The 13289-nt window shown below is 49.8% G+C and overlaps 1 pseudogene; it reads left to right on the forward strand.

The window, feature by feature from the left end:
* The first annotated feature begins 10223 nt into the window (after window positions 1-10223).
* On the forward strand, window positions 10224-11114 carry LOC144124435 (uncharacterized; annotated as a pseudogene).
* Window positions 11115-13289: the final 2175 nt, after the last annotated feature.

The raw sequence follows: 13289 nt of genomic DNA on the forward strand, positions 1-13289 counted from the left end.
CGTAGATATATACTGGAAACGTCAGCAAATATTGATTTTTTTGTGTACTTAGACTTGCAATACGTAGGCATCCTAAGGATATAGCGTTGAAAGAGCACCATGAATTGGCAATGCGGACTGGCCACGCGCTTAAAGCTTTTGGCATTGCACTTTAAGCACTGCATTTTGTCGTAAAATAGCGTCAATAGCTAAAACAAATTAATGTTATTAGTGAATCGTGGAATTTAACGTCCCGAAGCGACGCATGAGCTATGAGGGACGTCGTGTAGAGGGCTTCGGATTAGCTTAGATCACCTGAGCTTAAACGTGCGCTCACAACGCACTGCCCACGGGCGTCTTCGTGTTCCACCTCCATCGAAATATGGCCGCCACGGCCGGGATCAAACTCGCGACCTTGGGATCCGTAGCCGACGGCACAGCCAATGGGCTCTCTGCTAGCGACTTTCTGCTAAAGACTAACGAGGCCGCTAACCGACTAACAAGCAACGTGAGAGCGCTATCTCTGTGAAGAATAAACGATAAGCTTTTTACTCAGATTTACTGTGTTGCATTGCGGCTACTCTCTAGACATGCGGCATGCTCTATAAGTTTTGTCTACACGCAGGACCAAATGGAAGCGACAAGCCATGGTGGGCATCGAGCTCCTCCCAGGCATGCACAGCGCCGTGTCCGCCGCTGGCCTTTGGCCAGCTGGCGCTGCCAGCCTCGGTGCTGGGTTTCCGGGAGCCTTCTGGCCATATTCATACGGCGGCTACTTCAACGCTGCCGCCGCCGCGGCTGCAGCCATGGGAAGTGGCAGCAGTGGCAGAGCATTTCCGCCGTCCGCGGTCCCTGGGGCAGCTGTCGGCGGCAACATGCTGGACCTCTACCACCAGAGGGGAGTGCAGATGTTCTTCGGCGCTGACTCTTCGCTTCGACCGGCCATCGCGGGCAGTTTCAGCAACAACAGTGCGCCCATTGTGATCGGCTCTTCTAAGACGGAAGCCGAACTCTGCGGCGAGAAGAAGCAGTGAGACAAGCTCCGGAGCATTTCAAGACTCCTGGTGACGGCACTCGCGTCTACCTTGTGCGAGGCTTCTGCTGCCCACGCGAAATGGTGTCAGTATTCGGAAGCACTAAGCGGTGGCCACCGGGCTGAGTTTTTTTAGGATGTGCAACCATCTGCATAGACTATTTGTCACCTCATCCGCTATTGTGCCGACAGTCCTTTCTGTGTAGGAGACATGCGTATGTCGGAGGCCTTGTTTCACGTAGTCTAGGAAGTTTCATGCAGCACCAAGAGACAGTGATCTTGTCCTGGAACTGCCGCCGTCTTCTGACTTCACCTGCTATAGTGCACTAAATGAATATTGGGCTAGAAGGCCTTTATGCAACCAAGAAAAAGGCCAGAATACAATTTACACGTTCTACAGCAGCGAGCACAAAATCTAAATTTAAGTGGTTACATTTTGTGCTGAGGATCTACAAGGGCGTGAAATCTCAATTCGCTTTTCTGCGGCCTTTCAGAGGCCATAGATAAACAGCACATATTTCTGACATGTTGCCCTGCGTCCAAAGCAACAGATCAAAAACTGAGTGTCAGTAAAATGAGACACACACACACATCCACGTCCATCCGTGTCATGTGCTCGTCCGTACGTGTGTTCGCGTTCAAAACTTTGTGCTTCCATCGAGAACTTGAGCGAAACAATATGCATCAACAGCACATATACGCCTTCACGTGCAGCCAAAGAACCGGGTCGTGCCTGTGGCCACAAAGCGGCGACATTGTTCTCGTCTTCACTGGTCCACATCGTCGGTTTATGCGCTGTCCACGCTGCACGCTAGCCGAGGTGGCATACCTGATAACGGTAGAATGCTCTTCGGTGAATCTGCATCATGAGACTGAAACAGCATTGCATCGAGCGCACGGCAAGAATAGATCGATGAGATGCACTTACTCTGTTCCCGTACTTCCACGCTGCGCATAGCCGTCGAAGGTAAGAGACGGAAGGAGGGCTGACGTGAGCTTGCAGGCGCTAAATGAAACGGCATTGTGTTCAGAAGTTTGCTTCAGTGTCATGTGCGCTGCGCAGAAACGTGCCTAGATTTAAGTCACAGTGCAAGATGATGTGGGGGCCGAAGCGGGTTTGTTCTCAACCCATAAAGATATGGGGTAACCTTCGATCGGCCAGGCGCTGGAAAGCGGCTCTCCCAGCCCATTTGCTCAAAAATATACGTAGACCCCAAGTCCTAGCATTTGAACTTCAAAGACCATCGCATGGTATTTCTGGACGTGCCCTCTCCGGCCTTCCCGTTCGCGCGTGCTTCGGCGGCGTGCACGCCTTCGTCACTGTGGCGATCGCCACCAGTTAAGTTGTGTGTGCATATTCCCTGCCCGTCGGGAACGGGTGTGCCACTATGCAGGCGCTGATGAAGCGTATACTCTCTAATGTCGCTCGCTGGCCGCAGCTGCGCACAACAGGCCGAAACAGTCGCTATTTGAGTACAGGATGCCTCCGCTGCGTCGACACTGCCGATGTGCGGGCGAAAGCAAGAACTGTCCATTTTCACACACGTCGCCCCGTCCTGAGTCTCACACACACTATACAAATGCCGTACTTTTCGGTATTCTCACCGTAACACGTCGTATCCTGTGCAACGTTGTGTGCGTCTTGTGTTATTTCGTTATTCCGTGCACATGTGCGTGCTTGTGTGCCTGTGCGTTGGGGTACTTCACTACACAGGAAAGGTTTTTGCGATTGTGACTGTCGGAGTACCGCAGGCGAAATTTCCTGGCCGGTGCGTAACTTCACAGTGAACTGAACGAGGACTAGGAAAAGAAAACATCGCTTCGACTTGGGAGCGTGACGACGTTTCCATCAGACGTCATTTCTTCTTCCGTCTTTATTTATCCGCTGCGTCATAATAACTTTTTTCATATTGAGGGATTAAAGGCAAGTTGAACTGCAAAAGTCCTCAGTGTGCCGAGTAGCACTAGAACAACACTGTTCTGCGTGCCTGCTCGCCCAATTTCAGGCATCATCTACAAAACAAAAATCACTTAAAATTTCTTCCTCTTTTATGTTTTGCTGCTCTATTGAAGCTAAAGAAACGACGAGAGAAACCCCTTCACCCAATGAAATGCTGTGGAGTGAGGTTATCACTACTACTGAAGGCTGTGGAGCTTTTTCCTGCAGCGTTGGAAAAAACGCGCATAAAAACCGTGTTCATATTAAAACGCCACAGCCGGTTGACACGTTTGTCATGCTCGGTGCAAACTGCGCCAGCATACCAGGTAAGTTCAGTCCATCTTTCAAAACTTCCGCGAAGAATGAAATAAACGCTGTTGGCTGTCGCCTTCTGTCACTGAAAAAAAAAACAGTTGTTGATTGCTTTCTTAAGCAACTAAGAATAATGACCTCTTTATAATTCAGTGACTACATGTTGCATTTATTTCTCAGCGGATGCGATTTGCATAAACCCTACATAATAGAGCATAAAATGAATTATAATGTGAAGTCTGTGAAAAAGGTGGTGGTGCGGGACCCTGGCCGCGGCGGCCTTATTTCAGCTGAATGTCACTGCACGCTAAAGAACCCTAGGTTTTCAAAATTAATCCGGAGCTCTCCACTACGGCGTCCCTTATAGCCTGAGTCGCTTCAGGATGTTAAAACCTCACCATCCATAATCATCGCTTTCACAGCGCTAGCGCTTCCAGCAGGTGCCCAAGGTCGCACAGCTGACCTGTCTCAGCGCGCGGAAAGTGATTGAAGAGAGCCGTTAGGAGGAGCGCCACTTGCAGGGCGCGGCCCGCCGTTCAGTATATCGAATGACCGGCAAAATTGGAGTTCGGTATACTGCACGGCTTCTCCTTAATTTTACTCAGAATTTTTGAGGGGATAAACTTTGTGTTCGATATACCCAATAAATAAATATCCGCTTTCGATATATCCGGGTTCGCTTGCATTCGTATTTTATTCGGCTTTGAAAATGTATTATTCGCACATCCCTAGTTGATTGCTGCGATGCTCTGGAACCAACGAAAACATCGGTGAAGTTGGACTGCGCGCTGGATTCTTCAGGGCCGCAAAGTTACCGTAGCCTACGAGTCAAGACCCGGTCGGAGTCCCTCACCAGAACATGGCGCCCATGGTATACGTCTGCACGCTCCAATTTCACCAAACCTTTCCCATGCTGCTTTCAGTGTGCTGCCTCTCTGTTCTCATCATTGTCAGCCAAACTAAGCCCACAGCAGGACAAAACCCCTCTCATTTATCTCCGCTAAAACTTTGTTCTGCGCCAGCCGTGGTCTCTCATCCACACAAACTTCCAAACCTCATCCTACCACCTGACAATTGGCCGTTGGGGTGAGCACCAAAGCAGCGAGGCTTGCGTGCGGGCCTGTGGCGCAATTGATCACGCGGCTGACTACGGATCAGAAGATTACAGGTTCGACTCCTGGCAGGCTCGCTGATTTTTTTTCTTTACGTTCCTTTCTTTATTTTGCCACAGACGTTGCTTCTGAAACACAGAGATATAATGCAAAGCGCCCTCAGCGTTGAAGTCTCTGACCCATCGTCTCCTGGTTCCTCTCAACACTCGCGTATGGAATATTGTCCTCAATATCTGCCAATGTGTAGGAGCAAGTGCAATGTACCTAGGTGTGGTGAGGACGTGCCTCAGCCGCTCTGCTTCGTTCACCGTTGCCGCACCGTGGGCACCAAAGCAGCGAGGCTTGCATGCGGGCCTGTGGTGCAATGGGGATTCCATTTCCGGCTACCGTTCGGTGGGGACTTTCGATCATGGACTCCGTTGGAGCAGCAGATGCGGCCATGTCCGGCCGCGGAAACCAGGTGTCAGCTACGGAAGAATAAGAGGTGATTTTGCTTACTTTGCCAACCGGTCGTTTAGCTTTAAATACTGTTTTTTTTTTTGCACGCTGATACCCAGGCTCGCCTTTACTGAGTAGAAGATTTCCGATATATGCTTTGCGCCTCAGTCGATGCTCGCTGACATTTTGGCGCAAGGGGCGTATCGAATGAGCCCCGTATGGGCGGTGACCTTCAAGGGTGCGGAAGCGACTAAAAAAATGGCGAGCCTTGGCGAAGTGAAGGTGAAGCAAAGCCGCTGCGCTGTCATCATTCCGGCCAACCAAGGAATACGCATAAAGGTGCACTGGCTCCTTCACACGGTTCCATATGTGCGGGTGGCTTTCGCTCCGTATGGCAAGGTCCCCGAAGTGAGCAAGGAGCGATGGCGAGTGTAATGCCTGTTTCACATGCAAGCGAACCGCTCGCGAACTCCGCCGCGGCGGCGAGTACACCCTCTCAAGCGGCGGAGAAAGCCCCAGCGGCTGGAGCGGCGAGGTTCGGACAAGTTAGAAATTTTCGCGGCGGCGACGCGGCAGCACCGCATCTCAACCAATGAGGGCCCGGCGTTGCCACGCGAGTTTGTACGCCGCACGTACGAACTTTTGTTTAAAAAATAAATTGTATAAAGTGCTGTTTAATGCTTAAAACGCAAGAATTATACTTATTTAAAGAAACTGTGAAAAGAATTGACAAAATAATGCTTTTATATTACGCTTTTTTTGTGTTTGCAGGCCAACAAAACTGGTTGCAGGCCACCAAAATCGGTTGCAGGCGCATATCTTTTACAAGCAACGTTGGTTTTCGCAGCAGTGGGAAACGCGCAGCGGCGATGCATGTGAAACGAAAGCTCGCTAACCGCTTCGCAGCGCCGCGCCGCTGTTCGCTCTGTTCGCCAGTTCGCTTACATGTGAACCGCCCTTAGGGAATTGCCGACAAGGGATCAACGACACGCTTGGTCACGTTGATTTTGAAGGTTGGAACCAAGCTGAAGGACCTTCCGCATCAAATGAGCATCACGAGTGAGCTGGCACTCGTCGTCGTGGCAGGTAGACAACCACTGTGCCTTCGTTGTCGCAGTCAGGGCCACATACGCCGTGTCTGCCGTATGCCGCGGTGCAACACCTGTCGTCGCTTTGGGCACACCGAGGAGCAGTGCGTACGTACGTACGCCAATGCCGTAGGAGTGGTGAGCGGTGAGGATAACTCCGAACTGTTCATGGATTAAGCGGATGCCGAAGACGTCGCGACGACTGCAGGAAAGGCCTCGAAAGTGGTATCGCCAGCTCCGCCTCTCGAGCCTACCACAGAGTTGAAGGAGAAGCTAGTCGAGGCGCCGAGGGCACATGCTTCGGGGGCGAATAATTCTGCCAGCTCAAAGGAGACTGCAAGTGATACCAATAATGTGCCTGTGATCACCCAGAGCCAACAGCACGACAACATGGAAGCAGGCGAGGATGACGTGAGCAACCAGACTGCCAAGCGCCCTTGGGATGACACCGAAAGGACGAAAGGGACCACGGAAGACTGCTGAACCGAGGAGCCACCTTCAAAGGCGACCGCGATTAGGCGGCCGTCGTTCAAACCGCGGCCGAATATATCGGCTGAACCACGGCCAGCGCCTAAACCGCCATCGTAGTGTCCTATTTGTGTATGGCAAGGTGGTACCACACGGCATCAGAATTTGTGTGTGATTCATGTGCGTGGTGCTGTGACGATGACAGATCGACTCTTCCCCAAAGATGGCAGAAGAAGGAAGGACACGCACGTATATGCTCACATTGGCATCGAGTCGTCAGTACGAGGTGGGCGCGTTTTTTTTCTTCTGGCGGCTAACTTCAAGTGATGGCTTTTAAACTACGAACTCCTCTGCGGATTTCCACACTGAACGTGCAGGTACTGGGTGCGAGGAGAAGGCAGTGCCAACTCAGCCGCGTCTTCCTTGAAAATGAGCTTGATTGGGTGGCAGTCCCGAAAACAAAGTTGGAAAGCGAGGAGCAAACAGACAGAATGGTGGCACCATTCCGAGCTCAGTATGGTGTATGCGTATGCCACTCAAGCGGTTTGTTTGGTGGATGTGCTCTGTTTATAAGAAATAATTTGGGAATAACCGTAGAGTCTGTCACTGGTCTGTCAAAGCGGGCGGCTGATAAGTGCTGGCGTGTAGTATGTTTTTATGCCCCAAATGTTGAACGCGAGCGTAAAATTTTTTTCGAAGAGCTTGACATGTATTTGAGCTGTGAAAAACTGATTATTTTGTTAGGGGACTTTAACGGTGTTTGCTAAGCGGAAGACAGAGCTAACTGTCACATTGTGCGTGACAAAATTGCTGAAGTGTTGAACATATTGGTTTCAGAAAATAAACCTAGAGGATCTAGGCAGTGTTATGACGGACGGTGTGCTCCCACAGCTCACACACTTCCAGCGGGGAAGTAACGCTAGACTGGAAAGGGTGTATGTTTCTTTGGAGATCGCGGCACTGTGCACCGGCTACGACGTTAAGCCGGTACATTTTAGTGACCACTGCTTCGTAATAACCACATTAGGGAATAGGGAGAGGAAGGCACGCTTTAACTGGCAGACCTGGAAACGGAATACAAACTCCTGGCGACGAAGTTTTCGAAATTATCGTGGCGGAGGAAATTGAAAAGTCGCTGGTCGCCACGTCAAATTACAGCAAGAAATGGGAAGAAATTAAACAAAAAGTAAAAATAAAAGCTATTGAGTTAAGTTCTGTAGCCAAGTACAACGAAAGGAAACAAGAAAAAGAATTATGCGATGAACTTGGGTACCCAATTGGACTGGAATCTGATCCACCAGGCTGCTTCACGGAAGAAATACGGGAAGTTTTAAAAGCAAGCTCGACTTTATCAGCAGTGACAAGCATAGAGCCGCAGGGATTAGTGCGAGGGCCGGAACACTCTGGGCAAGCGAAGCGCCGACAAAACGGAGCCTATAGCCGACGAAAAAAGACACATATACAGCAAAGAAATTAAGCAGATCATGTACAATAATGAGGTAAGAAATGAAAAAGAAAAAACCCATGCAGCCTTTAAAGTGTGTTTTCAGGAGTTGTTTGCTCTCAAGAGCGTAACAAAAAATGATTTTGAGCAGGATTTTTCGCATTTGATGCCGAAGCTTGAAGATGAAGTTAAGGAGCGCCTCGAAGAACCAATCACTATTGGGGAGGTTGAATGCGCAATCGATGACCTGGCAGTTGGAAAATCACCCGGGCCTGATGGCGTTGGCGCGGCTTTTTACAAATCCTATAAGAGCACGATTGGTCAATTCCTGCTGAAGGTATTCGCTGAGGTCTATGAAACGAGGCACGCCCTTCCTTCGTTCCGTACGTCTCACACTGTGCTCATCCCAAAAACAGATGACCCACAGAAGAGATTGTCGGCGGGGCCTTATCGTCCGATAATCCTCACCGAAGTCGATTACAAAATTTTCATGAAGATACTGGAGAAACGTTTGCAAACTGTTGTAAAACTAGTTGTAGGACCTCACCAAACCTGCGGAATTAAAGGACGGACGACTGCCACCAATATTCATGTCGCTCGAAATGTCTTAGAGTGCTGCGACGCTTCTTCAGCCCGCATTGCCATGATGCAGCTTGACCTGGCGAAAGCGTTTGATCGCGTATCGCATGACGTACTTTTCTGCATAGTTGAACACTTAAATGTCGGTGATGTAATAGCCGAAGGCGTGGAGATGGCATATACTGACTGTACCACACATGTCATGGTGAACGGGGACCTCACGGAACCTGTGCATATACATTCTTCAGTGCGGCAGGATTGTCCGCTCTCGCCTCTACTTTTTGCCCTTTATCTTGAACCGTCCTGACTGGCGCTTTTAAAAAGCAACAGGATTGTCGGATACAGGCTAGAGTCAACAGAAGCGAAAGTACTGGCTTACGCTGATGATATTGCTGTGTTTTGCTCCGATAGGGACAGAGTCCGAGGAGTCGTTGCAGTTGCAGAAAAATATTGCAGACAGACCGGTAGTGAAATAAACTGGGATAAGAGTTCCGGTTTTTGGCATGGAAACTGGGATTCCACGCCTGAGCTTTTTGCTCAAATGCAGTGGTCGGTGGCGCCACGGAAATATTTAGGAGTGCCCCTTGACAGTTACCGTGAACCCGAGCCTTACTGGCATGATCAAAGGAATCGGGCAAGAGAAAAAGGGAATGGATGGCAGGGCAGACAATTGTCAGTCTTCTCACGTGCCACTGTCTGCAATATCTTTCTGGTCTCCAAAATTTGGTATTTTAAGAGTGTTTTGTGCATGCCGAGAGTCAATGTGCAGAAAATTCACCGTGTGTTTGCGGTTTTCATTTGGGCTTCAACGTGGGAGAAGTCCAGCCGATGCAATTTGTTCCGCCCTGTGAAAAGCGGGGGCCTTGGCCTGCACATTTACTTCTACGCCAGGTTGTGTTGCGATTTATGTACCTACGTGACCAAAATCATGCCTTCATACGGACCGTCATGCGACTTCACCTATGGAAACATATCCCAGATTTCATTGTGTCGACTGCTCAAGGATCTGTATGTACTGTTACTGGGTACTTGCGCGAGGTTGTGCTTGCATACCAACTGTTGCACATGCGATTTTCGATGGAGCACCTTGCTACGGTGTCGAGGAAAAAACTATACAAAGACCTAGTTGACACACTAATGCCAATACCCTTGTACCGCGCACCATACCGTGGAGGTCCAGGGCATGATGTTCTGAAGAGAGTAAAAAAGATGCCCGTTAAACCATCTCTTAAAACTTTTTTCTTCAAATTGCACACAGGGACACTTCCTGTCAAAACTTGGCTTGAAGAAAAGGGAATATATGTGCCGTGGACAACAAATTGTTTACTCAGTAAAAAGCCGGAAGCCATAGAACACGTATGTATAGACTGCTGGAACCCAGTATTTCACTAGGGCGTCCTCCAGCGTACTATTAGAAAAGAACTCCCCATAGATCCGTATGGAATAAGGTTTCTACCAACAGAAAAACACAGGAGGTATACCTTACGACCTAGTAATGCTCTTGGGTCTTCACAGTTTGTGGAGAACAAGAATGCAGGCGCGGCACGCAGACGTAAACATACGATCTGTGCGAGAAAATTTTTTTTAGAGTGTGCCGTGTATATGAGAGAAGTGTAGCGAGCTCAGACCAATCCGCCTGAATAGAGTAGATTTGTCTGATGATTTGGCCGCTTTAAGGAAATTTTAGCCGATTCACGGCAGCTGGAGAAAGGCTGACGCGATTTATTTCTTCGTGTTGTGCTTCTGTGTGGTGTTGAAAAAAAAAAGCCTGTGGTGCAATGTATAACGCGTCGGGATTCGACTTCCGGCCACCGAGCGTGACGGACCAGCGATGACGGGCTCCGCAGGAGCAGCTACAGCGGCCATGTCTGGCCGCGGTAACAGGATTTTTGCATCTGACAGGGATTATCAGGTCGTATTGCCGAGTTTTCCTACAGAGAGTTTTATCGAGAACACTGTTTTTTTGCACGGCGATATCAGGGCCCGCCCATTCAGGGTTGAAGATTTCCGCGACGCGCTCGCTCCGCTTTCGCTCATGCCTGACGTTATCGCCCTGGGGGCGTACCACATGAACCATGTGTGGGCCGTGACCTTTAAGGACGCCGACGCTGTGAAGAAAATCGTCAGCGCGGGTGACCTGCAAGTGAAAAACGCCCGGTGTCTTGTCATTGATTCTGCCAATCGAGATGTCCGGATGAAGCTTCACTGGCTCCTTCACAGTGTACCGGACGACGATGTGCAGCTCGCCTTCGCAGCATTCGGAAAAGTGACCGACATTTCAAGGGAGCGGTGGCAAGCACTGGGCGTCTCCGACAAGAGCTCAAAAACGAGGCTTGTGACCCTTAAGTTGAATGCTGGTGTCTAGCTTGATGACCTTCCGCACCAGGTTAGCGTCAGCGGCGAGTTGGCTCTTGTGGTTGTGCCTGGCAGGGCTCCGCTTTGCCTGCGCTGCCGCGGCCCAGGTCATATTAGGCGTGAGTGTAGCATTCCTCGCTGCGGAACCTGCCGACGGTTCGGTAACGAGGAAGGCAAGTGTCCTCGCACTTATGCCAGTGTAACCGGCCCTGGGAATGGTGACAGGTCGTCCGAGCTATACGTGGATGAGGCTGATGCAGAAGAGGCCTCGCAGGCAGAAAAACCCGCTGCGGTACTCACGAAACCCACGCTTGATGTACAGGTACGGCAGAGCCCTGCCCCAGCGTCAGCACAACCCCAAGTTTGAAGAAAGATGCTGGGCAAGAAGAGAGTGCGGCGTTGCAAGACGTTTCGAAGGAGCTCACGACGGACGACTCGAACTCCGTGTTTACCGCGGTCGACCCAATGAATATTTCTCGGGGAGAAGCTGGCGTTGGTCCCTGCCTGGCAGGAAAACGCTCGCGCGAGCAAAAAGATGCCGAAGGAGAGCAGCCTGACGCCAGTGCCAGCGAGGAACCACCGTCGAAAACGGCCGGTATGAGACGACCCACCTTCAAACCTCGTCCGAACCTCCCGAGTGAGCCGAGGCAGGCGGCAAAACCGCCTCCCTAGCAGTGCGCTTCCCGTGTCGGGTTGTGTGTGGGGGGGGGGGGGGGGGGGGGGGGGGGGTGGAGGCGGCGCCTACAAGAGGAAGACGACGGCGATGACAGTGTGTGTGCTTGTTGCCCTGACACGTGCAGACAGCTGGTTGACTTTCAAGACACCTGCGGACGGCTGAATGAAAGAGCACTACATGGAAACTTCAGGCGCTGTGAGTTCAGAGGCACCTTTGGCCCCTTACAAACATTTCTTGCGGGGCCCGCTGCAGTAGATCATGGCGGTCAAACTTGATGCAGCGTTTTGTTTAGCGTCACTAAATGTTCGTGGCTTAGGAGCACGAAGGAAACAAAGGCAGCTCTATCGCCTTTTTGTTGAAAACGATCTTGATTTAATTGCCATCCAAGAAACTAAGATCGAGAGCGCGGAGCAAACTGATCGCATGGTGTCCTCATTTCATTCTTTGTACGACATGTGTGTTTGTCATTCTGTCGGGCACGTCGGGAGGCAGCGCTCTTTACATTCGGAAAAGTTTAGGTATTAATGTTGTTTCTGTTGCTGCGTTCGAAAGTGGTCGCCTACTTGTTGTTGATTTTTGGTTTTCGAATCTATGTTGGCGTGTTGTCTGTGTTTATGCTCCGAATGCCGAGACTGAGCGCAGAACCTTTTTTGAAGGCCTTGAACCGCATCTAAATTGCGACAAGATTTTAATCCTGCTAGGTGACTTCAATTGCGTTTGTTTTGCTCAGGACCGCGCAAAAGCTTCGCGGGTAAGGGATAAAAGCGCTGAGCTCCTTAATTCTTTTGTCGATGACTGTAACCTTGAAGACATCGGTGATTTGTACGCTTGCAATGCTCGCCCCAGATATACTCATTTTCAACGTGATAGCCACGCCAGACTGGACCGAATGTATATCTCACTTGAACTTGTTCCACTGTGCTCTGGGTATGACGTTAAGCCCGTAAGTTTCAGTGACCATTGTTTAGTTATTGCAACTTTCGGCACCAAACAAAGGAGGTCACAATTTAACTGGCATGTGTGGAAGTTCAACGCGAAACTTTTAGAAAACAAAAATTTGGTAAAAGTGACCACGAAAGAACTTAAAAAACTGTTTTCAGCGCAGCCCTCCAGTTATGCAGTTGAATGGGAGGAGCTGAAGCAGCGAGTAAAGATTATGGCGATCGAAAATTCCAGTACACTTCGATATGCTGAGAAGCAAAAGGAGAGAAAAATGTACAAATAACTCGATTTTTTGCTTACCATAAATAGCTTTCATCCAGGAATGTACACGAGAGAAATAAAAAAAAACGTGAAACGGCAGATTGAATGCCTTGACACTGATAGGTACAAGGCAGCACTGATCCGGGCGAGTTCTGAAAAACTCTGGGCGGGAGAGACGCCAACAAAACAAGCGCTGTCCGACGAGAAAAGATACTCGAATCAAAAAGAAATACAGCAAATTAATAACGGAGGTGTGGTCACTAGTGAACCCGCTGAGATCAAAAACATGATTGTATAACATTACAAGGAATTGCTTGGCCACAGGCGCGAAGTGAAAGACGACTTCATGACTGACTTTTCGCACCAAATGCCAAAACTCGATGATGAAGTCAGAACACGTCTCGAGCAACCTATTACTTTGGCTGAAATCAAACAAGCGATAGACGAACTGCCAATAGGAAAGTCGTCAGGACCTGATGGCCTAGGCGCTGCATTCTACAAAGCATTTAAGCTCCCGGTCGCCCACATTCTGCTCAGAGTGCTAGTCGAAGCATATGAGCGTAAGCAAGTTCCTCTGTCATTTACCAGCTCGCACATCGTTTTAATTCCAAAGTCGGAGGATCCAAAAAAAAAACGCTTGTTGGCGGGGTCTTATCGCTCGAT

The sequence above is a fragment of the Amblyomma americanum genome, chromosome 1 (genome assembly GCF_052857255.1).
Source record: "Amblyomma americanum isolate KBUSLIRL-KWMA chromosome 1, ASM5285725v1, whole genome shotgun sequence".
Classification (NCBI taxonomy): domain Eukaryota; kingdom Metazoa; phylum Arthropoda; class Arachnida; order Ixodida; family Ixodidae; genus Amblyomma; species Amblyomma americanum.